Source organism: Callithrix jacchus, chromosome 10 (genome assembly GCF_049354715.1).
Source record: "Callithrix jacchus isolate 240 chromosome 10, calJac240_pri, whole genome shotgun sequence".
NCBI classification, from domain to species: Eukaryota; Metazoa; Chordata; class Mammalia; order Primates; family Cebidae; genus Callithrix; species Callithrix jacchus.
In genome coordinates, this window is record NC_133511.1 from 13,323,970 (window position 1) to 13,350,688 (window position 26,719).

Consider the following 26,719-nt stretch of genomic DNA (forward strand, 5'->3'; position numbering starts at 1 on the left):
ATCTTACACCTGAGTACCAGGGAGGAAAGAGGCCTGTTGGGGTTAAAAGGAGCTGCTTCGGAGAAAGGAAGGTAGCAAAGACACTCCATGCTCGTAAAGGCCAGGACAGCAGAGATGACATCATTCTTGGTGGGAAAATTGTGTTTCCATGGTTAGAAGCTGAAATATGGTCAGGGTGTCTGTATAACAAAGAAACAACGAGGCCGCCCTGAGAGGGGCTCCCTGGAGGCCACTGCAGTATCCAGGAAAGAGCACAGCATGTGCAGTCAGGAGGATTTGCTTCTGAACCCAGCTTCTCCCCTTATGAGCTGTGCGACCTTAGGAAATGGATCTAACCTTTCTAGGCTTCAGTCTCCTCCTCTATAAAATGAGATCAACAATAGATTAGGTGTTCATTAAACAGAAGTAATTTTTCTTGATTTTTCTTTTTCGTATTTAAAATTTTAATCTATTGTTTGAGACTAGCCAATTTTCATAATTTTGGTAGAGATGGCATTTCACCATATTGCCAAGGCTGGTATCAAACTCCTGGGCTCAGACAATCCTCCTGCCTTGGCCTCCCAAAATGCTGGGATTACAGGCATGAGCCACTGCGCCAGCCGCTGCTCTTGGTTCTTTAAGACTATTCCCCAAACATCTTCAAAATAGCCTTTCCTGGGATTGCAGGGGAAATCATTTTTAATCTCCTCTCCCTTGGCCCATCTGTATAACAAAGATAATATTGTTTACATCTGTGGTTCTCAAATGTTATCTGTGCATCAAAATCATTTGAAATATTTGTAAGATACAGATTCCTGTGCCCTAATCCAATAACTTGATTCAGTAATTCTGGGCGAGAAGCCAGGCATCAGTATCTTTCTAGTTGAGAACCACTAATCTACATCATAAAGCTGGAGTGAAGATTGAATAAAATGAGCATGGCAAACCCCCATAGCACAGCTCCTGGCACACAGTGCTTGTTTAATAAGTGGTACTGGTAGGGAGTGGTAGGATGGTGAAAGGGTGGGCCATGGAAGTGGGCAGGGTGATGGTGGGTGATGGCGATGGAGGTTGGCTTATGTTCATGGAGGTGGTGAGTGATGATCGGGTGTGGTGAGTGGTGGAGGCCAGATTGCTGAAGATCCCTGACTCAGCAAGAAGATTGAGACTTTCTCTGGTGGAGCATGAGGTGGCAGCGAAAGGGACACTCCGGGTGGAAACAAGTGTTCATTCTTGCTTCCATTAGGAATTTGTTCCTGGACTAAATAAGAGGAGAGGCATTTCTTTGGAGTTTAATTCTCCTTTCCACAGAAGTAAGAAATACAACTGAAACTACAAAGTGCAGAACTGTACTATGACCTGCAAAATGGATCAATTGTATCAAACCATACCCTGAAACACCAGCAAAGGTCAAACTACTTTAAGAACTGCACATTGTTGTGTTGTATGCACAGAGGCTTGATGCCAAGACCACGGGAAAAAGGGTTCAGCAGTGACTCTGAACTCAGGCTCTAGAGACAAGACCTCTGACAATTCCAGAAGTTCACATTGTTTACAAATTCTGACCAACCCCAGTCCAGACCTCACTTACAAATTTCTACCCCGCAACCACTCTATCACAAAAACTCATTAACTTCCCCATTTTGAGCCACCGCTGCATCTCTGTCAAAACAATGCTCCCTTATGCCATAAAAGAAGGAGCGTTGTTTTGAGCATTAATAAACATGCCGTGAAAGAGGGAGCATTGCTTCCCAGTGGTCTTTGTAAGAGGGTTTCAACAGGTAGACAGGGACCCATGCCTTTTGCTCTTAGACTGTCAGCTTGGTTCATGGAAACAGCCTATCCAGCACGTGTACTCACCGAATATGGAAAATGGCTCATTGTGGACCAAGCACTTCAGAGTAGCCAGTGAGTCATCCCCTCTGATATCAAAATTCTAGGATGTTTAGCTAAATATTCAAAGTTAAATATATTACAGTCTTTTCATATATGTTTTGAAAAGCAGCCAGGAGTCCAGAGGAAACCTCCACAGGACACTTGCCTTTCAACACTTGGAGCTCTCTGGGCACTTCTTGCAGAGAAAGAGTGGGTCGAAACGCAGGAGCAGCACATTTCTTGTCTGAAGGGTCCATGGCTGGAGGAAGTGTATCACTGAGGAGCCTGCAGGTGGTGGCGAGGGGAGAGGGGTGCTCTGAGCCTGCAGGTGGTGGCAGGGGGAGAAGGGTGCTAGAGCACCCACCTTCTTGTCCTCCTCAGCCCCAGCTCCTGCTCTAGAGGGTTCCACATTCACTAACACTTCCCAGCCTTTGCCCATGCTGCTTGTGAATTGATGTCTTAGTCTGCCCATGCAGCTATAACAAAATACCATAAACTGGTCACTTAGAAACCACAGAAATTTATTTCTTACAGTTCTAGAAGTTTCGAGGTCCAAGGTCAAGACTCCTGCAGGTTTGACATCTGAAGAGGGCTCATTCTCTGGTTCATAGATGACACCTTCCCATTATGCCCTCACTTGGTGGAAGGGACAAGGCAGCTCTCAGGGGTCTCTTTTATAAGGGCACTAATTCCATTCATGAGGGCTCCATCCTCGGGACCTAATTACCCCCAAAGGCCTCACCTCCTACTACCATCAACTTAAGGGTTTTCAATGTAGGAATTTTGAGGGGGCATAAGCATTCAGCCCATAGCAATGATATTAAGGTTATAATGGTTTAACATTATTACAGAAAGGAATGAACCATGCAGGCAAATGGGAACTTCCTCACCATTCAGTTTGTGAGATTTATGATTATCTCAGAGCAGAACGTGAATAGCCAAATTTATGCAAGTACATTTTCCTTTTTTGTTTGTTTTTTTTTTCTTCCAGTGAGTTGTTTTTAAAAGATCTTAGTAGTTGTTTACATAGAAAGCCTTTCATGGCTTTCTGATAACCTAATGCTCTCCTCTGTAACCCAACATGTAAAAATAGGCCCTCTCAAGGGTGACCCCATCTCCCTGTTGCCTTAGGGGTCTGATCACAGTATAATTATAACCCCTCTTTCACCTCAAAGCCTGTAATCCCAGCACTTTGGGAGGCCAAGGCGGGTGGATCACGAGATCAAAAGATCGAGACCGTCCAGGTCAACTTGGTGAAACCCCGTCTCTACTAAATATACAAAAAATTAGCTAGGCATGGTGGCACGTGCCTGTAATCCCAGCTACTCAGGAGGCTGAGGCAGGAGAATTGCCTGAGCCCAGGAGGCGGAGGTTGCGGTGAGCCGAGATCACGCCATTGCACTCCAGCCTGGGTAACAAGAGCGAAACTCCATCTCAAAAAAAAAAAATTATGTGATGACCCTAGTAATAATCTGATGTTGTCAAAGGAGAAATAATGATATGGAACATATGTTGAATATGTAAATTTTTTCATTATTTTTTATTAAATATTAATTTTGTGTGTGTATGTGTGTGTGTGTGTGTGTGTGTGTGTGTGTGTGTAGACACACATATATTTTCAGTCCTCACCAACACTCTGGGAAGTTAAGCAAAATTAATGTTTCCATTTTACGTTTGAAGAAAATCAAGGCACAGAATAAATAACTCACCCAACATTGCACAATGTGACTTCAGAACCTGCACTCTCTACCACGATTTATTGCTGCCTCCTGAAATGCTGAATCTTTACTCCAGAGAATCTGGATGTTCAGAGAGGGTTTGATTTAGACATGCTGGTCCTGAAACCTAGGAAGAAGAGAAACAAGAATCCAAAGGGAAAAAACAGTAAAGAAAAAAATAGATGGGCCCGTCTTACATTTATTTCTTAGAGTTGCCATTTCTAGGACAGCAGATGGCAGCCCGGGCGACCCCACCTCTAACAAAATATTTTTAACATTAGCCAGGCATGTAGCTCATGCTACTCAAGAAGTTGAGGTGGGAAGATTGCTTGAACCCAGGAGTTTGAGGTTACAGTGAGCTACGACCATGCCATTGCACTCCAGACTGGGTGACAAAGTAAGACCCTGTCTCTAAAAAAAGTGTGTGTGTGTGTGTGTGTGTGTGTATATATATATATATACACACACACATATATATATATTTCTCTCACAGTTTGGGAGGCTGGAAGTCCAGTATCAAGGAGGAGGACCCTCCCTCCCTTACCTCTTCCAGCTTCTGGTAGCTCAAAGCACTGCTTGACTTCTGGTGGCATCACTTCCATCCCTGTTCCCATCTTTATGTGGCCTTCCTTCTTCTACGTGCCTGCATCTCTAATCATCCTCTGTCTTTCTCTTCCAGGAACACCTGTCATTGGATTCAGGAACCACCCTGAATGACCTCATCTTGAGATCCTTAAGTTAACTATGTCTGCAAAGACCCCTTGTCCGAATAAAGTCACATTCACATTTCCGGGAATATGGACATGAATATGTGTTTTCCAGTGGGGGATCACCATTCAACCCACTAGGCCTCCGGACGTACATGATAGGATATGTAGCTCCTATAAGCTGTATAAACCTAGGTCTAAATGTATTCCTTTGAGCCCATCTTGAGAAGTCTTTTTTTCCCCTTCAGAGTTGCTTAATTTTCTCTTCTTAAGAAAATTCCCCAAGTTACCAAAAGCAAGAAGTATTTTCATTATTTCTAGAAAACCTCAGAACTTAAAGGAGGCCAGGAATGTAGAAGGAAGCAATACCAATCCTATTCTAAAAGCCCTGCTTTTCTTCTGCCTGCCTGGACATTCCTCACCAAACTCAAATATCACTTTTTGATGCTTCCTCGAACCATCCTCTCACCCACCCCTACTCACAACCTCATCAGAGACACAGCCAGCTTTCTGCTGACTTTCACTAATCAGCTGTGTGACTTCAGGCTGCTCTTCAAGTTTCTAGGCTTGTTTCCTCCTCTGGAAAGAAGGAACAAAAGAAAAAAAACAAAGAGATGAAGGAAGACAAGAAGGAAGGAAGGCCAGTCTTGAAGGTCCCTAATATCCTACCCATAGCATGAAGGTTGTTGAGTGAGGGAACCATCTCTGTTTATGACCTCCATCTAGTTCTTATTTCCCTGCTTAGGAAATCATTCTATCTTCTTCTCCCAGTCTAGGCCTGCCCTGACCTCTCCTCCTGCCTCCAAAGGGCTTTCTCCAGAACCTGTCTTACTCATCCCTTTACCGAGTCTTCCCTACCTCTTGCAGATCTCTGATCTCTGCCTCCAGGAGAACTTCCCAGTTCTAATTCCCAGACCCAGAGCTCTTCTCTCTCCCCTGAAGAAGACAGAGCAGAATTCTCTTTTCCTTTATTCATCTCTTATTTCCTCACCAATAATTAACTTTATTATTATTTAATAAAGATACATAGAGGACATTCTTAACAACGCACCACAAATACTTGGTTCCAAATATCAACATTTGGAATTCACAAGTCCCACTATCACCAGCAAGTGATTATTAGAAGGAAGAATTTGCTGTAGGGTTTTTATGCCTTTCCTGTTAGAGGTGACAGATGGTTCTCAACAACAACAAAAAATACCCGTCACTCTTGATATAATATGTGCACGCCAAACCAAAAAGACAGAGATGGACAGCAAATTGGCAACTATTACCACTACAGTTTATATTTGGCATTTGAAGACACCGGTTGTATATACAGAAGCCACATCATGCAAAATAAAATCCTGTCTTGATTTGAAAAAAAAAGAAAAAACAGGATGGGACAGGCACAGTAGCTCACACTTGTAATCCCAGCACTTTGGGAGGCCGAGGTGGGTCGATCACCTGAGGTCAGGAGTTTGAGACCAGCCTGGCCAATATGGCAAAACCCCATCTCTACTAAAAATACAAAAACTAGCCGGGCATAGTGGTGGGCACCTGTGATCCCAGCTACGTGGGAGGCTGAGGTAGGAGAATCTCTTGAACCTGGGAGCTAGAAGTTGTGCAGTGAGGCAAGGTCACACCACTATACTCCAGTCTCAAAAGCAGGAAACAAATCTTTATATGTTCAGTATTTTTTCCACCAGACTGTTCAGTTCAAAACCAAGCACATGGTAACCTTGCTGCCTGCAAAGGCCTAGGGCTCAAAGTTACCCACTTTAACATCCTAAGGGACACGACCCAGGGAGGCCAGCACCATGAGTTTCAGGGGATGAATTGCTTCAAGTAGCTGCCACCCTAGGCCGACCTTGCCTACCTACTTCAGGGACTGGCTTTGAAATTTCCACAGTGGCCTCTCATCTTGGTCTGCACCATAACAGTGTTTTATTTCCCAAACTTGCCAAGGGGAACAGCTGTTTCATCCCCACACCTGCTACCAGCCCCACCCCAGCAGAAGGGCTGTGAGCTACAGAGCCAGCCCTGTGTCCTCCCAGCCCGCCCCTCCCTGCTCAGAAGCTCGGCCAATGGGGTAGCCTTTGGGTAGCCACAGGACCACTCTCCCCACAGATCTCACTGCAGAACTGGAAAGGTTTCATCAACTGCTAGAAGCAGAAAAACATCAGTTAGCAAAAAAATCAAGTTGAGTTGTTCTCTTTCAAGCCTGCCCTAGGGAGTCTCTGCAAGCCATTATTCTGAAGCCTAGAAGCAATGCCCTCCCGAGGGTGCCTTGTTCACACAAATACTGAGAGACAAAACAAAAATGCTGAATTTCAGACCTTCCAAGAGCCCCTGAAGAGGCTGGAGTTCCCTCTGGCAACACAGTGGCTTTGTGTGTGCAAAGCAATTATAGGAGTCAGATGTCAGAGAAAAGGGGGGTGAAACTAAGCACCACCCCACTAGAAAGTACAAATGTTAGTAGCCACCACCTTGTGGCTCCCCCAGAAGCCCGGAGAGCTCCAAAGTGAACAGGTTTCCATTCATCCAGCATTTAATAAGTGTCAAGGGTTTCAGCAGCCCCTGTCCTATTAGAATTGTTTTAATGGGGAAGTAAACAAGCAAATTTGTGATCTTAAAACACCTGATATGTTGTCTTAGCCACACACAAGTTGAGGTATTGAGCATGTAAAGAGAGCAGGGAAGACCCAATGCCCATGGCAGGAGGCAGTTCCTGGAGGAAGCCATGTCTGAACAGAAGGAAGAGGAGCTGACCAGGGGATGGGGTAAGGAATAGCTGTCCAGGCTGCTTGCCCTACACTCTAGGAAGGACAAACACTGCCATAGCCTGTGCCATTGAGAGAAGCTCAGTTTAGCTGAAACAGAGGACAAGAGGGAGGACTAGTGAGCAAAGAGATTGAAAAAGGAGGCCATGGCTGAGTGCTGGATTGCAGGCGCAGTAAGGAGTTTGGATATCTCCTAAAGGTATCTCGAGATTCCTCAGTGTGGGAGGAGCAGGAGAGGAGCAAATGATGGGATTGGATCTGCAATTTAGGATGATTTCTATTCCAAGGAGACTCCTGGACTCTTTGTTGTCTTTGACACACTCGGAGCTGCTGCCATGGCAATTGTTAAAAAAACAAAACTTTTAGAAAATGAAAACCTGAAGGTAGAAAATGGAAGATGGGAGAACTCCCTTAATACTTCTGAGGGTCCCATTCTGTTGGTGCCAGTTCACTCTGATGATTGTTTCTTTGGCTGTGCAGAAACTCTTAAGTTTAATTAGATCCCATTTGTCTATTTTGGCTTTTGTTGCCATTGCTTTTGGTTATGCCAAAAGCATCTTCTGTTTGAGAGTGGTCCTGTGCCTATGACTATGTCCTGAGTGGTGTTGCCTAGGTTTTCTTCTAGGGTTTTTATGGTGTTAGGTCTCATGTTTAAATCTTTAGTCCATCTGGAGTTAATTTTTGTGTAAGGTATAAGGAAGGGGTCTAGTTTCAGCTTTCTGCACATGGCTAGCCAGTTTTCCCAACACCATTTATTAAACATGGAATCCTTTCCCCATTGCTTGCTTTTGTCAGGTTTGTCAAAGGTCAGATCATTGTAACTGTGTGGCATTACTTCAGAGGCCTCTGTTCTTTTCCATTGGTCTACATCTGTTTTGGTACCAGTACCATGCTGTTTTGATTACTGTAGCCTTATAGTCTAGTTTGAAGTCAGGTAGTATGATGCCTTCAGCTTTGTTCTTTTTGCTTAAAAGGATATGAACAGACACTTTTCAGAAGAAGACATTTATGTGGCCAAGAAACATGAAAAAATGCTCATCATCACTGGTCATTAGAGAAATGCAAATAAAAACCACATTGAGATACCATCTCACGCCAGTTAGAATGGTGATCATTAAAAAATCTGGAGACAACAGATGTTGGAGAGGATGTAGAGAAACAGGGACACTTTAACACTGTTGGTAGGAGTGTAAAATAGTTCAACCATTGTGGAAAACAGTGTGGCAATTCCTCAAGGATCTAGAAATAGAAATATCATTTGAACCAGCAATCCCATTACTGGATAAATACACAAAGAATTATAAATTGTTCTATTATGATGACACATAAACAGGTATGTTCACTGTGGCACTATTTACAATAGCAAAGACCTGGAACCAACACAAATGCCCATTGATGATAGACTGGACAAGGAAAATGTAGTACATATGCACCATGGAATACTATGCAGCCATAAAAATGATGAGTTCATGTCCTTTGTAGGGACATGGATGAATCTGGAAACCATTATTCTTAGCAAACTGACACAAGAACAGAAAACCAAACACCATTATGTTCTCACTCATAGGTGTTGAACAATTAAAACATATGGACACAGGGAGGGGAACGTCACACACTGGAGTCTGTTGTGGGGTGGGGAGCTAGGGGAGGCATAGTGGGGGATGGGGAAGTTGGGGAGCAATAACATTGGGAGAAATGCCTGATTTACATGACAAGGCAATGGAGGCAGCAAACCACCATGGCATGTGTGTACCTATGCAACAGTCCTGCAAGATCTGCACATGTACCTCAGAACATAAAGTATAATAAAAAATATATATATCTGAGGGTCACTGTGGGAAGCCAGCTTAAAGCCCACAAAGTCAGAAGCTCTCTAGAATCCACAGCCAAATGCCAGGGAAAGAACTGGCCCCCCAGCCTGCCCTGAAGGGAAGGAGTGATGCTGGGCATGACCTGTGCTCCCTCTTCGCTGCCCCCAGGCCGAGCTTGTTAAACTTTCCATCATTTTCCAGCCAATTGAACTGCATCAGATGAGACTGAGTCTGTGTTTTTATAAGATAAGAAGAGACCCTCTCTATATACCTGCACCCCCTCCACCCCACCCTCTGCCAATACCAAGAGATGAGCCTATCTCTCTCTGCCCTGAGTTTGAGGTTTCTCTAGGAGCCTTCATGGGGTGCAGTGGCCCCCAGACTACTGGGCTGTCACTGAAGTTGATGCCTTTCCTGCAGGGATAAGGAACCCAGCAGACCTGCCTGCTGCCTCATTCTGCCACCTGGGGAAATCAGAGTTCTGCCTCTGAGCCTAAAAAGTTTTCTAACCCAGGGCTGAATGTGTGAATGGAAGTCAGGAGGAACCAGCTCTAGGTAAGGCCCTAGGAAGGGCCTTCTGGTCAACCTCCAGCAGATCTCAGCTCCTCTTTCTCCTCCCATGGAAAGAATCAGAAATTGTGTATTTGGCATAATTTTGCCTGAAGAAGAGATGGAAAGGCTTGGGGGTGCATACAAAGGTGAAAGAGTAAAGAGGAAACCAAAACTTTTCCAGGAAGGCAGGTTCAAATGACCTACTTAATTATAAATGATCTAAGCCTCAGATGACAAGAGCTATCAGAAAACGACCAAAGACTCTCAACCCCATGGGGGCAACAGCATTTCTTGTACAATTCAGAACACTAGAGGTTGAGTGACATTAAGAGATGTCTTATTTTAAGCAAAAATAAATGTTAAATAAGGCTCCCTAGATGCGTATATAGATGTGCGTGTAGATGAATAGATTCATGTATAGACAATTCGCATTTGTACGGAGCTTTTACAGTTTGCAAGGCGTTATCACCATTGTACTAGATCTTCTTCACAAACCAAATGAGGTAAAAAGCAAGGTATTATCACTACTACCTTGTGACAGGTGAGGAAGCTGGAAAAAGGTTGAGTGAAACAGGTGTGACATAGCAGAAAGGACATAAGATTTAGAGTTTAAAGACCTGAATTCAAGCCTTGCCTCTCCCACCAAGTAGATGACAAAAATAATTGTGCCTGTGTATTATATTTAATTCTTAAAAGTGTGACTGTATTTCCCTTATTTCCAAGTTCTTGGGAGAAGAATGGGTACCTCACTCTTGCCTCATATGTGGCCAACACAGGTCACATTGTCTCTCAAGACTCCCCATAAATTATTGCCCTTTAAGCTAATACATCTAGAGAGCTTTGGGTAGTCCCTAGCATGTAGTAAGCAGCATATGAGCCTTAACTAACATGGTTTATCTCTTTGTCCCCAGCACCCACACAGTGTCTGGCACATGCTCAGTGTTTAATAAACATGAGCTGATAGAATGACTGAAAGGTATTTATCATCCAGTGTAGGAAACAGACATAGAAGCAAATAATGGCAGTGGAGTGAGGTGAGTCTGTGGAAGGTATGTGTAAGTGGTGGGGAGTGGAGTAGGAAGCTTCTCACTGCAAGAGGAAGGGTGAAAGAGGGTGCACTGAGGAGGGAAAAGATATGCACTGATCCACTTATAAGGGCATAAAGACTTAGGAGGAGGACATGAGTTAAAGGGAGTGGAGAAAGAATCTCTTAGGCAGGAAGTTATTAAGCATGTAGAAAAGTCCCTAGCCATGATGCAGTAGCATGTACTCAGAGAGGAGTGACTAAGTCAGCATGGCTGGGAAGTCAGGTGTCAGGGACGTCAGAGTGGAAGAAGAGGTTGGAGTCAGGGCCGGATGTGAACAACTTTGAATGTCAGCCTAAGGAATTTATATCTGATTCTCTAGCAGAAATGCAGAGCCAACGAAGGGACTGTAAGCCAAAGAATGAACATTTGTATCACAGGAAGGCCAACCTATGGGTTTTCCACAAAATGGAATTGAGAAAAGCAAGACTGGAGGCAGAGGGACAAGTTAGGAAACTATTTCCATAGTCCAGGTAAAACATAAGAAGAGGTTGAGCTTAGATTATGACCACTGAGACACTGAAGAGAAGACCAATTAGAAACTTATTTAGAAAACGTCATCAGAGAACTTTGTAAACTACTAAACATGCCGGGAAAAGCCAGGGAAGAGGCAAAGACGGTGTCAAGGACTTAAGCTTGGGTAACTACATACACAGAAGCCCCACTACCCAAGTTAGAAAATGCTTGCATAAGAGCAGATGAGGAGTCCCCCATCTGGACACTCTGTGTTTGAAGTTCTTGCTCAGTGTACACAGAGAGCTGCCCAATAGCTGTTGAACCAGAGAAGATGGGAAAGATCCTGGAGAGGAGTCCACCCTGTCGTTGTAAGGCCAGGGTCATCAATGGACAAGTGACAGCTTAAACCACAGGAGAGGATGAGATCAGTCAGAGAGAGAATCTAACCTGTGTTGGCCATGCATGGAAGCAAGAGCAAGATGCCCATTCTGCCTAAGAACTTGAAAATAGAAAAATGCAGCCACCCTCCTGAGAACTAAATAGTACTATGCAGGCACAATGAATGTGAAGAGCTCACTGTGGGAATAAAATGAGATGTCTGTGCCTGAGGAGGCTGAGAAAGCCTAAAACGTCCATCAGCCTGGCTGCTGTAACCTCCAGTCTGTGGACCTCGTCTTTGGCCAGGAAGCCTGGCGTTGCTACAGCTACCTTAACAGCAGCCTACGGAACAGACAACGTGCTGAGAGCATCTCAGATAAATCAAGCCAGTGCCAAGTCCGAGCCATCTTCCAACCCTGGCCTTTTTTTTTCAGTTATATGATCAAATAAATTTCTGTTACTATTTTCAGTTGAGTTGGGTCAGGTTTTCTGGTAACTGTAGCCAAAAGCACGCTAAGCTGGTATGCTCAGTGAGCATGGAAGTACAGCAAGCAGAGGAAATGGATAAGTCCCAGCAGGAACACAGCTCTCCAGGGGCCAGGGCTCTTGAGTCTGAGGTTCAGGGTGTGCTCCCCATGCTTTCTGCTTGGACACGATCTGGATCTTTGCCTTCTGTTTTCAGAATTCTGAAGGCATCTGCAACATAGTTTCTACAGCGTTCTTCAGAGTGAAGAAGTCTCTTTCCAAGAGGATCCCAATAAACTTGGACTCCCGTCTCATTAGACAAAATTGGGTCAAAGCTTTTCCTGGGCTAGTCCTGAGGCCAGGACTAGTTCAATTCACATTGGCCTGGATTCCAAAAGCCAAGGGAGTGAGGTTACTCTTAGGCCCTTTAAGCCCAACCTTGAAGCTGAGGGTGGTAGCAGCCCCTCAACTACATGTGCTGGGTGGGCAAGGCTTGGGCAAAACTGCGATAATTACCAGGTGAAGGGAGAGTGGATATTAGGGAGGCCACCGTGACATCCACTAGACTACACAACTTTCATAAGTTGGCTTCCTATTTGGACCTGCCAGAGGAAAACACGAAAATATTACCAATTCCAATCTTGTGGTCCAGAATGTATTTCCTACTAGCAGGCTGTTTTCATCTATAAGGGTCTGTCATATCAGATAAACAGAGAAATGTTTTCGTAATTTAATACAATGAAATTTTTCTTTTTCTTTTCTTTTTTTTTTTTTTTTTTTTTGAGATGGAGTTTCGCTCTTGTTACCCAGGCTGGAGTGCAATGGCACCATCTCTGCTCACCACAACCTCCGCCTCCTGGGTTCAAGCAATTATCCTGCCTCAGCCTCCCAAGTAGCTGGGACTACAGGCACGCACCACCATGCCCAGCTAATTTTTGTATTTTTAGTAGAGACGGGGTTTCACCTTGTTGACCAGGATGGTCTCGATCTCTTGACCTCGTGATCCACCCGCCTCAGCCTCCCAAAGTGCTGGGATTACAGGCTTGAGCCACTGCACCCAGCAAAATTTTTCTTATCATATAAACTCTAAACAGTGGCAAGGCGAGTGACAATGAGCACTCTGCTCCAGAGATGGTGGGGTCCCTGTCTGCTTCAAAGCCATTTCAAAGGTTATCCTGGACAGCAACGTACAGCCCGCACATGGGTAAAGAGAAAGGGAAGCATTGAGAGGGAAGTCTTACAGGTCAAGCCTGGCACCAGAGTGCCTTACTTCAGCCCATAATCATATGCCACACAGAGCAGCGGTGAAGCCTGGGGGAGATACTATCAACTATATGGCCTGGAGGAAAGGAGAACGACGTATCTGCAGGGGCCAGGCTTTGCCACCAGGGCTTCTTGGCACCATCTGGCTCCTTCCCTGCTCTCACACACCCTCCTCATACCTGCCCCTCCATCCCATTTGAACTGCCGGAGAGAGAGGAAAAAAACAAACAAAAAACAGAAGAGGATGGAAGTCTGGAGAGCAATAAAACAATCTGTAAGCTGAGGATGAAAAAGAAGCCACAAAGAAGACTGAGATGGGCAATCAGAGAACTAAAGACAAAAACCAGAAGTGGAGACAGAGATTAAAGGAAGAGGGAGTTCCAAGAAAGGGAATAAGAACACTTAACCATCTCCCTATCTCATGAGATGGTGCTCAGGATTGAAGGAGCTGGGAAATGCGAAAGTGTTATCAAAATGGTGAAACACTGTAGCCACGTGTGAGACAGCCTCTGATCATCTGCCTGCCTCTGGGGCCTCTTGGGAGCTCAGCCTACAACATTCAGCCCCTGGAATTGCCAGGCCCCGCCCTGCTCCCTCCCTTACTGAACTCCCAGCAGATGGGGTAGCAGGGAAGGTTGGATAACTATCACCTAGGGCCTGCAGAAATGCCCTGTGGTTCCAGAACCTCAGGCAGAGTCTCCAAAGTTGAGCTGTCCCTAAATCCCCAAGAGGCCATAAGGGGTTGCATCTCTCAGATACAATGTCCTGTGCTCTCCAGCGAAATACCCACCCCTTGATCACACTGGACCAGACTGGGCTGCACTTGTACTTGAAGAAGAGAAAGAGGAGAGAGAATAAATATAAGAAATCTTTTGCACAGGAGGGTGGGGTGGGAGGGTTGGAGGAGTGTTTCAAAAGCTTTTCTACATTTAATGATATGTCATTTTCTAATTGTATTTCATAATTGTGTAATTATCCCCAAGTATTTTTCTTTAAGTAATAGAACTAGTAATTACATACTAATTGAATGTGTAATCTCATCATTAGGATAGGTAAATATATAATAGTGTGATGATGATAAGGTAATTAAAATTCCAAGGATGACTCTGCCATAAAAACCTATGACATGTTCCTGCCTCGGTCCCAGGATTCTCTGCTCCAGCAGGCTTTGAAATTCTACCTGGACAAGGGAGATAAGCTCCAAGGCCTAGGAAACCTGTAATGAAAAAACACGTTTCCCAGCCAACACAGGCCACCCGGGAGCAGTATTGTCTGCCTCCCTCTCCACAACCCTTCCCAAAATGCCTCCTTGGGATTTCCCACTTTCACACCCTTTGTCATTGGGAAGGAAGCCTAGACTTGTAGAATGGCTGGATATGGGCTAACTCAGGCGACCCTGCCTGAATGCAGAGCTCTGACAGGGGTAGGTTGGCCATGAAGCCAGGCTCAACTGATGCATGAAGGGAAAAATAAATGTATCCCCTCTCACTCCAGAGCCGCTATGGTACCCATAACCAATACGGATCAGTGTATGAGGCTTCTGCATGGGCAGAGGCTCTGCCATTTTTAGGGATACCCATTGATCAGGATTGTGCAGGAGGTTCCAGCCACCTGGATGGCCCCATGATGGATGCCAAGGACTGACCTCAACCACTGCACCAGCTTCCTGCTCCATCCATGGCAAGGACTCCCTCCTCGACCAAACATTGTTCAGGCTCCAATGAGCCCCCATCCTTGGCCACCTGACTCCAGTTTTAGCAAATAATCCTGCTGAGCCAGTTTATTGAGAACTCTCCAGCCTTGAAATCTAATCAAGTTTCTCTTCTCCACACCCTGGAGACCTAACCAAGTTCCTCTTAGTGATTTTCCATCTACTTCCTCCCCCTGTCATTGGCTATAAATCCCCACTTTTCCCTTTTGCATTTGGAGTTGAGTTTACTCTCTCTTCCCTGTTGCAATAATCTTGAATAAAGTGTTTCTTGCCATTTTGGACAAGCATTTTGTGTTATTTTTTTTTTAATTGCTAAAACCCAGGGACATGGACCATGAGCAGACCTGTCTAATCTGAGATGATACTCGTGGCCTTACCTGACAGGTGTCTTCCTGGGGTAAACTGAAGATGCTAAGGAAGCACAGATGAGAAGGGACATTTACCTGGACACAGCCAGTGGGAGATGGGCATGGTAGAGGGGTCGCGAAGAGTGTGAGGTGGTGGGTCACCATGTGCCTCATCTGGGAGGTCATAACATGGCCTTTTCAACAGGATGAAGACCATGAAGAAGACAGTCAGCAGAGATAAGGCTGGAGGGGGTGGGCTGAAGAGCCTTACAACCTTCGTCAAAGTTCAGACTCTCCTGAGGATGGCAGGTTTTTTTACTAATTTGGAAAAGGTATAAGTCCAGATGGATGGAAAGATGGACAGAAAGATGGGCTGATGGATTGATGACGGATGGGAAGGACCTGGATATCACAGCTGGACCTAAAGCAAAACGATAACCTGGGCTGCACCAAGGCCATGATATTCATTGAACTTCAGATTTCCTAGTCCCAGAAGGTCAGGGTCAGCAAGGCAGAGACTAGGACCCAAGCAAGGCTCAGTGCTCTCTCCACTCTGCATGTCTCTCCTGAGGAAAGCAAGGGCTTCCCTTGTCTCTCCACTATTTCTTTTCTTTATTTTTTTATAATTTAAACTTTAATTTTAGATTCAAGGGGCCTGTGTGCAGGTTTGCTACCTGGGTATGTTGCATAATGCTGAAGTGTGGGGTACGAATGACCCATCACACAGGTACTAAGCATAGTACCTGACGGTTTCCAACCCTTGCCCACTCTCTTCCTCCCCTGTCTAGTAGTCCCCAGTTTCTACTGCTGCCATCTCTATGTCCATGAGTACCCATGTTTAACTCCCACTTGTGAGTGAGAACGTGAGATATTTGGTTTTCTGTTCCTGTTAATTTGCTTAGGGTAATGGCCTCTAGCTGTATTCATATTCCTGCAAAGGAAATGATTTCATTCTTTTTATGGCTGCACAGTATGCATGGTATATATGTACCACATTTTCCTTATCCAATCCACCATTAATGGGTGCCTTGGTTGATTCCATGTTTTTGCTATTGTGAATATAGCAAATAGTAAACTGCTATGATGAACATATGTGTGCATGTGTCTTTTTGGTAAAATAATTTTTTTTCCACCCAATGCTTATTAAATGCACTAGTCACTGCACTTAGACACACATACTCCAAAGGCCTCACATCACACAACAGCACAAAAGACCTTTGACTTCCTGTCCCAGAAGGGCCTCTCCAAGCCAACAGACTCAAAAAGAAATTTCTTTTCTTTTCTTTTTTTTCATTTTTTGAGAGACAGTCTCACTCTGTTGCCCAGCCTGGAGTGCAGTGGCACAATCTCAGCTCACTGTAACCTCCGCCTCCCCGTTCAAGCAATCCTCCCACCTCAGCCTCCTGAGTAGCTGAGATCACAGGCATGTACCACCACACTCACCTAACTTTTGCATTTTTAGTAGACACAGGATTTCACCATGTTGGCCATGCTGGACTCAAACTCCTAGCCTCAAATGATCTGCCCACCTCAGCCTCCCAAAGTGCTGGGATTACAGTCATGAGCCACCATGCTCAACAAAGAGAATTTCTTAATATCAGATGTGTAGATTGATTTTTTCCCCCATGATCCTATTAAAAAATGAGGAAGCTGCCTTAAGATTTGGTTTGTGGCCCTTAGAAATCTGAAAGGCACATGGGGCAGAGGTGGGTCACACGCTTGCCTTTGGAGCAGGAACACTGAAGTGAGGCTTGAGTGACAGAGAGGAGGAGGAAGGGTGGCTCCCTGCAGGGAACCCAGTGGAACCCCTCAGTGACAGCTTTGTTGTGGGAGGGAAGGGAAGGGGAGATGAATGTCAGAACTGGAAGACAGTACGTGGAGCTCCTACCTAAGCATATTAAGCACTTTCTCTGTATACCAGTCAGATGAGGGTTGAGTTGTGACTTGACCCTCTGTCCCCAGATGCCAGCAATCTGTTACAAGACTCCCTAGTCACCTACCCTGAAGAATACTTATTACTAGTCTTCTTTTTTGCTTTCTTCTGAACTGTCTTTTTCATAATATGACAAATCTGCCCACATACACACAGAAATTCCCATGCAGATGTTGGCACCTTTGTTCCACCATGCCAAGGCTGTGGGGTGCAGGAAGCATGGGAACAGAGCGATCCTCGGCACAGAAGATCCTCAATGCTGCTCCTGCAGGATTAGGGATCAGCTTCCTGACACTTTCTCGGAAGACTGGGATCCCAACTACAGGCACTGAGGCCACAAATGCCAGCCCCTGGCCAGATGGCTTAAACCCCATCCCATTTATTCAGAAAAGTAACAGGTGCCTGGGTTTAGACATTTTCTTTAAGAAGCTTCTATAATCAGCTGCCTCAGAGGCACACACAACAGGCACATGTTAGTAACAATACAGCAGTGCATTAAAATAAATTACATTTTAAAAGACATTATCTACCTCAGCAGTCTCTCCCACTGCGTCTGGAAGGTGGGGCTGGACAGCACCCAGCTGAGTCATTACCAGGGACCTCTTTGGAGAAATCAGATGGTGTGCAGGTGCAGAGGGAAGAGAGAGAGTTCCCAGAGCTTGAAGATGTGCTGAGATCCCTGGGCATAGCTAGAGTCCTGAGACCTGCTGTTTAGTTCTGGTGTCTCTGCCTCAGGCCCTTCTGTCTGAGCACTCCTGGGTCACAGGCCAGGGGTGTGGCAGAGAGAGCACAAGTTCCTGAGTCACTCAGATGTGAACTCAAGTCTTGGCTTCACTGTTACAAGCTGGGGGACCTAGAGAAATGTACTCTACCCCTCTGAACTGTATTTTTTATTTTTAGTAAAATAAAATAGAAATACAAACTCGTGAGATTGTGGTAAAGATTAAATTAGATAACATCATTAAGTGTGCAGCACATGATAGATATGTAACAACGGTCTTTTCTGGCCTCTGATTGGCATACAATACAACAAATCCTACCCTCAGCGTTCTTTCCTCCCACCAGAAATCACCTCTATCTACTCAGCTGGTTCGTCTCCCTGCTGCCCACCCAAATGAGAAAATAACTAGTATTTATTGTGCAAGCACTAACATTTCCTTGCATTATCTCATTTAATCCTCCAACAATACCATGAGATGAACACTGTTATTATCTTATTTTCAGATATGAAAACCAAAGTTTGGTGAAGTTACAGTCATTGACGTGTTACAGTATTGTCCAAGGTCCCATAGCTGATAAGAGGGGAGTAGGGATTCGCATTCAAGGGCATCTAACCACAGAGCTCATTCTTCTGTAGCCTCATAGCACACCCCTCACTGCAGGCCTGCAAAACCAAACAGCCATGCACAGAGAGCCTACCATGTGCCTGGCATTCTGGCATTGTGTTTGATTCAACGGGCCCAAAGATGAGTGTGACCCAGGGAACTTGCAGTCACATGTAAATTGATATATGCAATAAACTGGTGTATGTGTACAAGGCACGATGGAGAGATTCCCTCTGGGAAGGCTGGAAACGTTTCACAAACCAGATTGTAAAGTGGAATGTAGTAAGATAAGTCAGTGCCCTGCTAGTGGACAAAAAGGAAAAGGACATTTCCTGGCCTTTACTACTAGTAAAGGCACAAAGACATAAAACTCTTTTGGGGATTCCAAGAGTTGCTGTGGGTGGGACCAAGGTTTGCATGAGGAAAACCAGGGAAGATGAGACGGGAACGTAGGACACAGGCCAGGTCATGAGATCCTTACGTGCCATGCTGAGGGGCTTGTGAATTAGCCTGTAGATTGTGGGGATCATTGATGTTGAGGGGAAGGCATTCTACTTTCAGATAGGTCACCCGTATCGTTTCATAGAGAATGAATGAGACGGGAGAGAAACTGGAGGTGGAGGGCTACATGGGAGACTATTGCAAAGAGCCCGAGCAAGAGATGGCAGGACCTGAACTAAAGCAACTGCAAGAAGAGGGAGAGAAAAGAAGAAACACACATGCTATTGAGGATACAGCACTTACGTGGCTTGGTCACCTGAGTATGTGGAGGATGAGAGGAACAGAGTAGATGGACATGACCAGGTAGAGGATGGTGCCATTCACAAACAGAGGGAAACTGGGAGGAAGGGGTTTGGGGTGGAGAGAAACAAAGATTCCATTTGTAGGCTTACTGACGTTGAGGCATCTCAGGTATACATAGGGCATTCAGGTATACAGTCGGGAGTTGGAAATATAACTAGGACTTGGGAGAGAGAGCTAAGCAAGAGGTAGAAGTTTAGCAGCCATGAATGGAGATGGTAATCAACACAATGGAAATGATACAACCACCCAAATGGAAAATGTGGAGTGAGGAAAGGCCATGGACAGGGCCTGGGGAACACCAGCATTTCAGGAGGGGGCATTATAAACATGTCTGCAAACAAACTAAAAAGGAATGGTCAGGAAGGCAGAAGAAATAGGGAAAGCCCATTGAAATCTGTGGGAATAGAGACTTCACGCAATGTTTAATGAACAGCATAAAAGCACAAACAGCCCTTTCCCAGCGTTTGGCTATGAATGAAGAAAGATAGTCAAAGTGCTACCAAAGTCCTGGTTCTGGAGGAGAGAAAAGGGGATGGAATTAAAGAGGTGAGGATGGGGATTGCATCTGATGAGAGACTTCAGGGAAGGAGGGGGGTGCTAATAACAGATGTGGGGGAAGGAAACTATGGGTTGGGGGTCACTGAAGTGCCTTACTGAGATTGGAAGCCATGTTTTTGCAGTAGATCCAACCTACACGGCTCTGTGCTTTTCTACAATGTTTAAGTATAGGAATAGTAATAGTAAATGGTTAGAGGTCTATGGGATGAGAGAAAGGGTTAAGGCGGGTCAGGTGGAGAGGCTTAGGGTAGGATAGTGGAGAGGGTTAGGGTAAGACAGGTGAAGAGGGTTAGGATGGGTCAGGTGGAGAGGGCTGGGGTGAGATGAGGAGAGGGTTAGGGTGGGTCAGGTGGAGAGGGCTGGGGTGAGATAAGGAGAGGGTTAGGGTGGGTCAGGTGGAGAGGGCTGGGGTGAGATGAGGAGAGGGTTAGGGTGGGTCAGGTGGAGAGGGCTGGGGTGAGATGAGGAGAGGGTTAGGGTGGGTCAGGTGGAGAGGGCTGGGGTGAGATGAGGAGAGGGTTAGGGTGGGTCAGGTGGAGAGCATAAAGGTGAAATAGGGGAGAGGGCTGTCTGTGACTGGTGACTCTATCAGTTACAGAGAACTTCCAGCCGGGTAGGGAATGGAGTAAAGCCATGAGTGAGATGGTGCATTGGGATTAAAGGAACAGGTAGAGGGATGAGAGATCCTAAGAGGGCAAGGAATCCACAAATGGTGAGTGATAAACCTGGAGGGATGGGAGGTGTGGTCAGAGGATGATGTCCTGGAGTTTCAGGAGTGGAACCATGCTAGCTGATGACAATGTACAAAAGGTTTTAGTAAAGGCATCAATAAGATTTTTGAGTCCAGGAGATCAAAGATCCCAGAAGCCATGCCCTAACTGCTATATGATACTGCCTATTTTAAAGGGTTTAGAGACAGCTGGAAAGAGAAGGCATGCACATACGAAGCTCAGCAGCTCAGGATTGTGAAATTATCATTAGCTGGGGAACCCTCAGAGGGCTGTGTGAAGCATATGCTACTTAAAATGGGCATCGTGGTGGGCATCATGGCCCATTTTAAGTAGTGGCTCCTGCCTGCAATCCCAGCACTTTGGGAGGCCAATGCAGAAGGATCGCTTGAGCCCAGGAGTTTGAGACCAGCTTGGGCAACATAATGGGACCTCATCCCTAAAAAAAAAAAACAAAAATTAGCCTAGTGTGGTGGTGCATGCCTGTAGTCCCAGCTACTTGGGAGGCTGAGATGAGAGAACTGCTTAAGCCTGGGAGGTAGAGGCTGCAGTAAGTCGTGATCATGCCACTGCACTCCAGCCTGGGGGATAGAGTATCTCAAAAAAATTGTGTGTGTGTGTGTGTGTGATCAGAGAGTAAATGAGCAATATTTGGCAATGCAAAGATTAGAGGAAGCAAGTCAGAGAGGATAGCATGGTGCCTTAATTATTACAAAGGCCTTCGAACTAGCCTTCTCGACCCATAGGTTCCCCCAAGAAGCTGAATATAGAATCAGAAAGGTTGATTTTAATCCTGACAATTCTGCTTAAAAGACTTTGGGCATATCACAACTCTTTTTGAGCCTTAGTTTTCTCAACTATAAAATAGAGATAACAATATTGTTATAGGTTACAGGATTGAATGCAAAGGGGATTTGTAAACAGCATAGATCACTGATTCTAGACCTGCCTGAATATTGGAATTACCTGAAGTGATTGCTAAAACACAGATTTCTGGTGATAAACAGCTAACACTAGCAGGAAAGAGGTCTCCTGATCTCTCTCTTGGCCCACACTCCAACCTACTGCCCATACCCCCATTGACTGAGCCTAACCAGGAGCTGGCCAGCAAAGGAGCATGCAGCTTGTGGGGCGCCCTCTCCTGGCACATAAACACAAGGGGACACACAGGATAATTAGCACTCTCCCTTTCTCAAAAGCTTCCAGAGACTCTTCACTGCCTACTAAATAAAGCCTAATCTCCATAACTGAGGGTTCAAGCCCTTTTATAATGTGCACAATCTTTCCACACTCTCCTTCCACTCACTGCTAACACAACTGAGGCTGAAATGGTAGTCAGTCAGCACCACGTGTTCCCTGGCCCATTGGGTCTTCTGCCATTCCACTTGCTGGTAGGCTCTCCCCAGCCCCCTTTTCTCTTAGGAGAACCTTCTCAGCCTCCATTCAAGGTCTGTCTATGAGGGCATCTCTGATAACCTCCAACTGAGAAAGATCCTCGTCTCCCTCGGCCCCTATCTAGAGATTGCATTTGTCCCATTTGCATGACTCACCAAGGCCCACCTCACACCTGAGGTGAAGTTGTTTGTATCCACTATTACCTCTTCTATGGGACTGAAAGCTCCTTGAGGACAGAAGCCATGTCTTTTATATCCTTCCATAACATTACAGTTCCCAACACTACACTGGCTTACAACACCTCCACCTCCTTTCCCTGGCTCACAGACCCCTGTGGTTTCTCTTAGATCCAGCTCAAATGCCAACTCTCCTGTCTCCTCCAAGCAGAGCAATTTATCTCCCCCTTTCTCCTGCCATAGGACTGTGCAATGTGTCTCTGTCCCCCCACCCCTTTCCCACTCAGGGAGTCAGTGTCCTGGTTAGGAGTACACATTCTGCAGCCTGTCTGCCTGAGTTCTGTCACTGAGACTATCACTCAAAAGCTGTGAAACATTGAGAAATGCCTATTTCTTGATTTTACTTACCATAGGAAATCAGTTTATATATGTAAAGCCCTTAGCATAGTGCTGGCATATATATCAAATGCTAAAAAATGTTAGCTATTAACATCATCACTTTAAGCTCCTTAAAGACAAGACCTGTGTGTTAGCCTTTGTTTCCCTAGTGTATACACAATTCCTGATATTGATTGGTGTTCAATATATATTTGTTGATAGCATGAATGCATAGGCATTTAAAATTCAGTAAATATCAGGGTGGGTGGGTGAATGAGGGATAAGTGGGTGGGTGGTCACATGTAGGTACTTTGTAAATGCTGCTGGTTTCGTGACTACATGAATCAATAGGTATTCAATACATGCTGTCTGTTTAGTTCATTGCTTAAAACAAACGAGTGAATGAGAAAAAGAATGAATAATAGGTATTTAATAAGAAGGTTGATTGGTTGCATGGTTGAATTAACAAGCAGATTTTCCACAAATAGCAGATGTGCCATAAATACTGGCTGGCTGAGTAAATAAACAAGCATTCCTAAAATGTAACAGCAGCCTGGAGTCAAAGCTGAAAGGACACAGCTAGAGCACCAGTCAGAGAGAGAGGGATGATAGACTCTATCCCCTCCCCAGTAACTGCCTTGGAAATTGTCCCCTTCTCCCTGCCATTTCGGAAGTTCTCCCCCCAGCCCACACCTGCTTCTGCATCTGGCCTGGTGCTCACGAGTGATACAGGAACCTGGGGTAGGAAGAAGGGCTGGAGAGGCGCCAACCTCTTCCTCTCCTCCCCACTCAGCCAAAGACCAGCCTACTCAAGACCCTGGGCCCCCAGTACTGGCCTCATGAGGAGGGCAGCCTTCACCTCAGAGCACTTTAGAAACAAAGTCGGTATTACGGCAGACCCAGGGAGCTAATCACCTCACACGTTCCAGGCCCCAGATTCTAGCATCGCTATTCCCCTGAGGCAGCCCCAGCAACCACACATCTCTAGTTAATGAATTATTTTGCAATACGTCTGGAGATGCATGAACTAGAAATCTTACACATGTTGGAGGATTTTGCCATTTCTATTAAATATGCCATTCATTTGGTGGGTAATTAAATGTGCAATAATGGGCTCTAATTTCCATCTTAAATGACTTCCTAGGAACAGCAGAAAGGAAGAAGCAGGGTGTAATTTTCTGGAAAAACCTTTTTTTCCCCTAAAGCTTTTCAGCACATAGAGAAGCAGGAATTGGATAAAATAAAGTTAGGTTGATACTACTGCCCCACATGTGAGTCTTCTGCCATTGCTCCCAGCAGGGAAAGAGACTAAAGCCTGCAACACAGCAGCATCCCCCACCCTCAAAGCCCGAGGCAGCCTGGGGAAGGCTGTCCAAAAAGTCTGAGCCCAGGGAAGAGAAGAGAGGTTGGACAGAAACAGGAGCTGATAGTGAGGTGGGAGGGAGCATCTCTACAAATTGCCACAGATCTGAGGGTGATAAGCCTTCCTCCTCCTCTCTGCACTTCCCCATCTTATATGTGTGCTGTGTGTGAGCACATGCATGCATACACACATGTGCACAAGCATGCATGCACATACAAACATGCACACAAGCATGGGCTTCACTGTCCGACACTAGCAGCACCAGTCTGAGCCAACTGCAGTGAGGTAGCCAGGAAGCAGAAGGGAAGAAGGGTCCATGCTGCACTGGAATAAAGAGGGCCAGGTAGGAAACACCACCCCTGTGGGAGCTGCATGGGCTTTGAGGTCACATACCTGGCTTCAGATTCGCGTTCCATCACTTGCTGTGAGAATATCGTCACTTAGCCTCTCGAGACTCAGCTTCCTCATCTGTAAGATGGGAATAGTCAACCCAACTACCTGGTACACCCCTGGCACACAATAAGCCTGATTCTTGCCTGCCCTTCTCTCCCTCAATTGGCATTGAGGGTCAGCCTTGTTGTGGTCAATGTGCAAACTACAGACCAGCTCCTCCTCGCCCCCACAGCTCCTCCCCACCCCAATGCTTCGGACTGGCCTGCACACTCCACTCCCCCTCCCCTCCCTCCATTCATCCCATCTCTAGACAGCCTTGGCATCTCTACTTCAGTAAGAATGATGCTTTCACCCTTTCTTGAGGCAGGGCTGAGATGTGCAGGGAAGCCGAAGACATCATAATGCAACTGTGTTTCTGATGTGAATACAAAGGTAGGACCAGTAAGGAAGGGCAGAAAAAGCAAACCTGGGGCACCTCCCTTTCCCTGCATGGTCTGGAGAGAGTTCACAGACTTCCTGATCAGCACTCCTAGGCATTCCTCCCCTGAGAACCTTCAGGAGCTGACACCCGAGAGCATCAAGCAGGACTTCTCCACTCCTGGGGCCATGAATTTGGAGGGGCCACTGGAAGGGCTAATACCACTGGCCAGTGCTTCTCAGCTCCTGGGTCTCTCCCAAGTGGGTCTCTGGTTCAGCTCAGCTTGGCAGAACCCCTGCATGTAGACAAGGATGCTGAGAGGAGGCTGAGAGCAGCAACAAATCCGATGTCTCCCTGCTCCTCTGTCTGGGCTCCATTCTGGGGATCTGGAAAGAAAATAAGCAAATTATTCTCAGTATCTCCCAGAATATCTCAGGATCTCAGGCCAGGAAATGGAAGTAATAGGCCAGTGTAATAGCTGAGCTGGAAGGAGGGCTGGGGTGGAGGTGTGGGGTGGGGGGAGGCAAAATGAAAAGAAATTAGCTGGGTGACTCAAAGCAGAGGCTTCACTCAAATTAAAAGGTAGACATGGGTGAAGGTATGCTGGGAGTGAGGCAGGATCCTTTACAAGGCAAGATTAGACAAGAACCAAAAGGACCCAAGGACCATACCCAGCTATAGGGCCTGGGCCCCATTCCACGGGGCATACAACTCCCTCAAGCCAAACTTCTATTTATTTATTTATTCTTTCAAGCGCTCACTGTTCACTGACTCAATTACTCAACCAATATTTATAGATTGTCAGCTTTACACGAAGCAGACCATTCATGAGATAAACGTGAGTTTGAGAGGGAGGCAGACCTGATTTGAGTCTCTATCCTGTCATTAACATTTATATGACTTTGACAAGTTACCTTGAAGTCTCTGGGCCTCAGTTTCCACATCATAGAATAGAGTTATTGTGCAGAGTAATGAGAAAATACCTACACTGCTTAGTATGGGGTCTAGCACACAGTTTTGCATTAATTTAAAAATGTGTCATTGCTGTTATTTTGAAGGCAAGGTGCTAAGATCGTAAGATGCTCAAACCATGAGATTATCCCCTTGCACAATCAGTGTGTAAAATATACATTCTATAAAATTATGTCCCCAGGGAAGTGTTCTGTCCTTATTGTTGCCTACACCATCTGCCATAGAGTTTTGCGCATGATAGGTGCTCCTTAGCTATCTGGCAAAGCATGAACCATTTCAACAATAATTAATGTAGGAGATCATAGCCTTAATTAGGAACACTGGGCTGTAGAGGTGGCAATTTAATCATGCGCACTGACACAGACCCAAATTTAGCCTAGGTATGAAATCTAGGACTGGACACTACCCAGAGATTACCTTTCTAGTGTTTCCTTTGAATTTTTCTTAAGACACAGAACATAAAGTGTTACGTGAAGGCTACCAGGTATTCGTAGTGTTACAGCGTTCCTCTCATCTCTTTTGTGCAATAAATACTGAATTCCTGTCCAGAGGAAAACTGACAAATGAAGAAATTCCAGCTTGTGATGAGGAAAGAGAAAGATATTGAAAAGTAGCCAGCCAGAATCCATAAACTCATAAACCCAGCTATAGGGCCTGGGCCCCATTCACAGGGCATGAAACAAGCTTGCACCAAAAGGCAGGAAGGGACTTGAGGAATCATCGTCATCCTTCCCACTCATCTAACAGATGAGGACACAAGGTCCAAAGAGGCTCTGTGACTTGGCCAAGGATGCCAGCTAGTTAGTCACAGGGCTGCGACAAAGCACGATCTCCTGGCTCCATTTCAATGATCCTTCCACTACATCTGGCTGTCATCGTCTCTGAACAAAAATCAGCAGAGGCAAGCAGATGACTGCTTTCTTCCCAGTCAAGCCAGGGGGACTGGAAGAGCATCACTTAGCAAAAGAGGGCCAAGTACAGCCTCTTCCTAGAAGCCAATCACTGAAGCATGGCCATCCCCCAGCAGATGCCAGTCAAGGCCGCTCTTCTTCAGCTCCTACAACCACCCTCTGAATGCTGGCTTTTCAAACGAAACAATGTTTCAAGCATGTCATGTCTGCAATTAAGCCAGCTGGACAGGGGAATTCATCCTAGAGACAATTAGAA

The 26,719-nt window shown here is 45.6% G+C and overlaps 1 long non-coding RNA gene across 2 annotated transcripts in view; it reads right to left on the minus strand.

Annotated features, from left to right (window-relative positions):
- Positions 1 to 419: 419 nt before the first annotated feature.
- Positions 420 to 26,719, minus strand: part of LOC103796028 (uncharacterized) — a 46,807-nt gene continuing 20,507 nt past the window's right edge. For both annotated transcript variants that reach the window (XR_013523056.1, XR_013523057.1), the window contains 5 exons: positions 24,629 to 24,966; positions 24,163 to 24,237; positions 4,117 to 4,257; positions 3,564 to 3,699; positions 420 to 2,139 (listed from right to left, as the gene is read on the minus strand). This is a non-coding gene — a long non-coding RNA (uncharacterized LOC103796028). The remainder of the gene's footprint in view (positions 2,140 to 3,563; positions 3,700 to 4,116; positions 4,258 to 24,162; positions 24,238 to 24,628; positions 24,967 to 26,719) is intronic.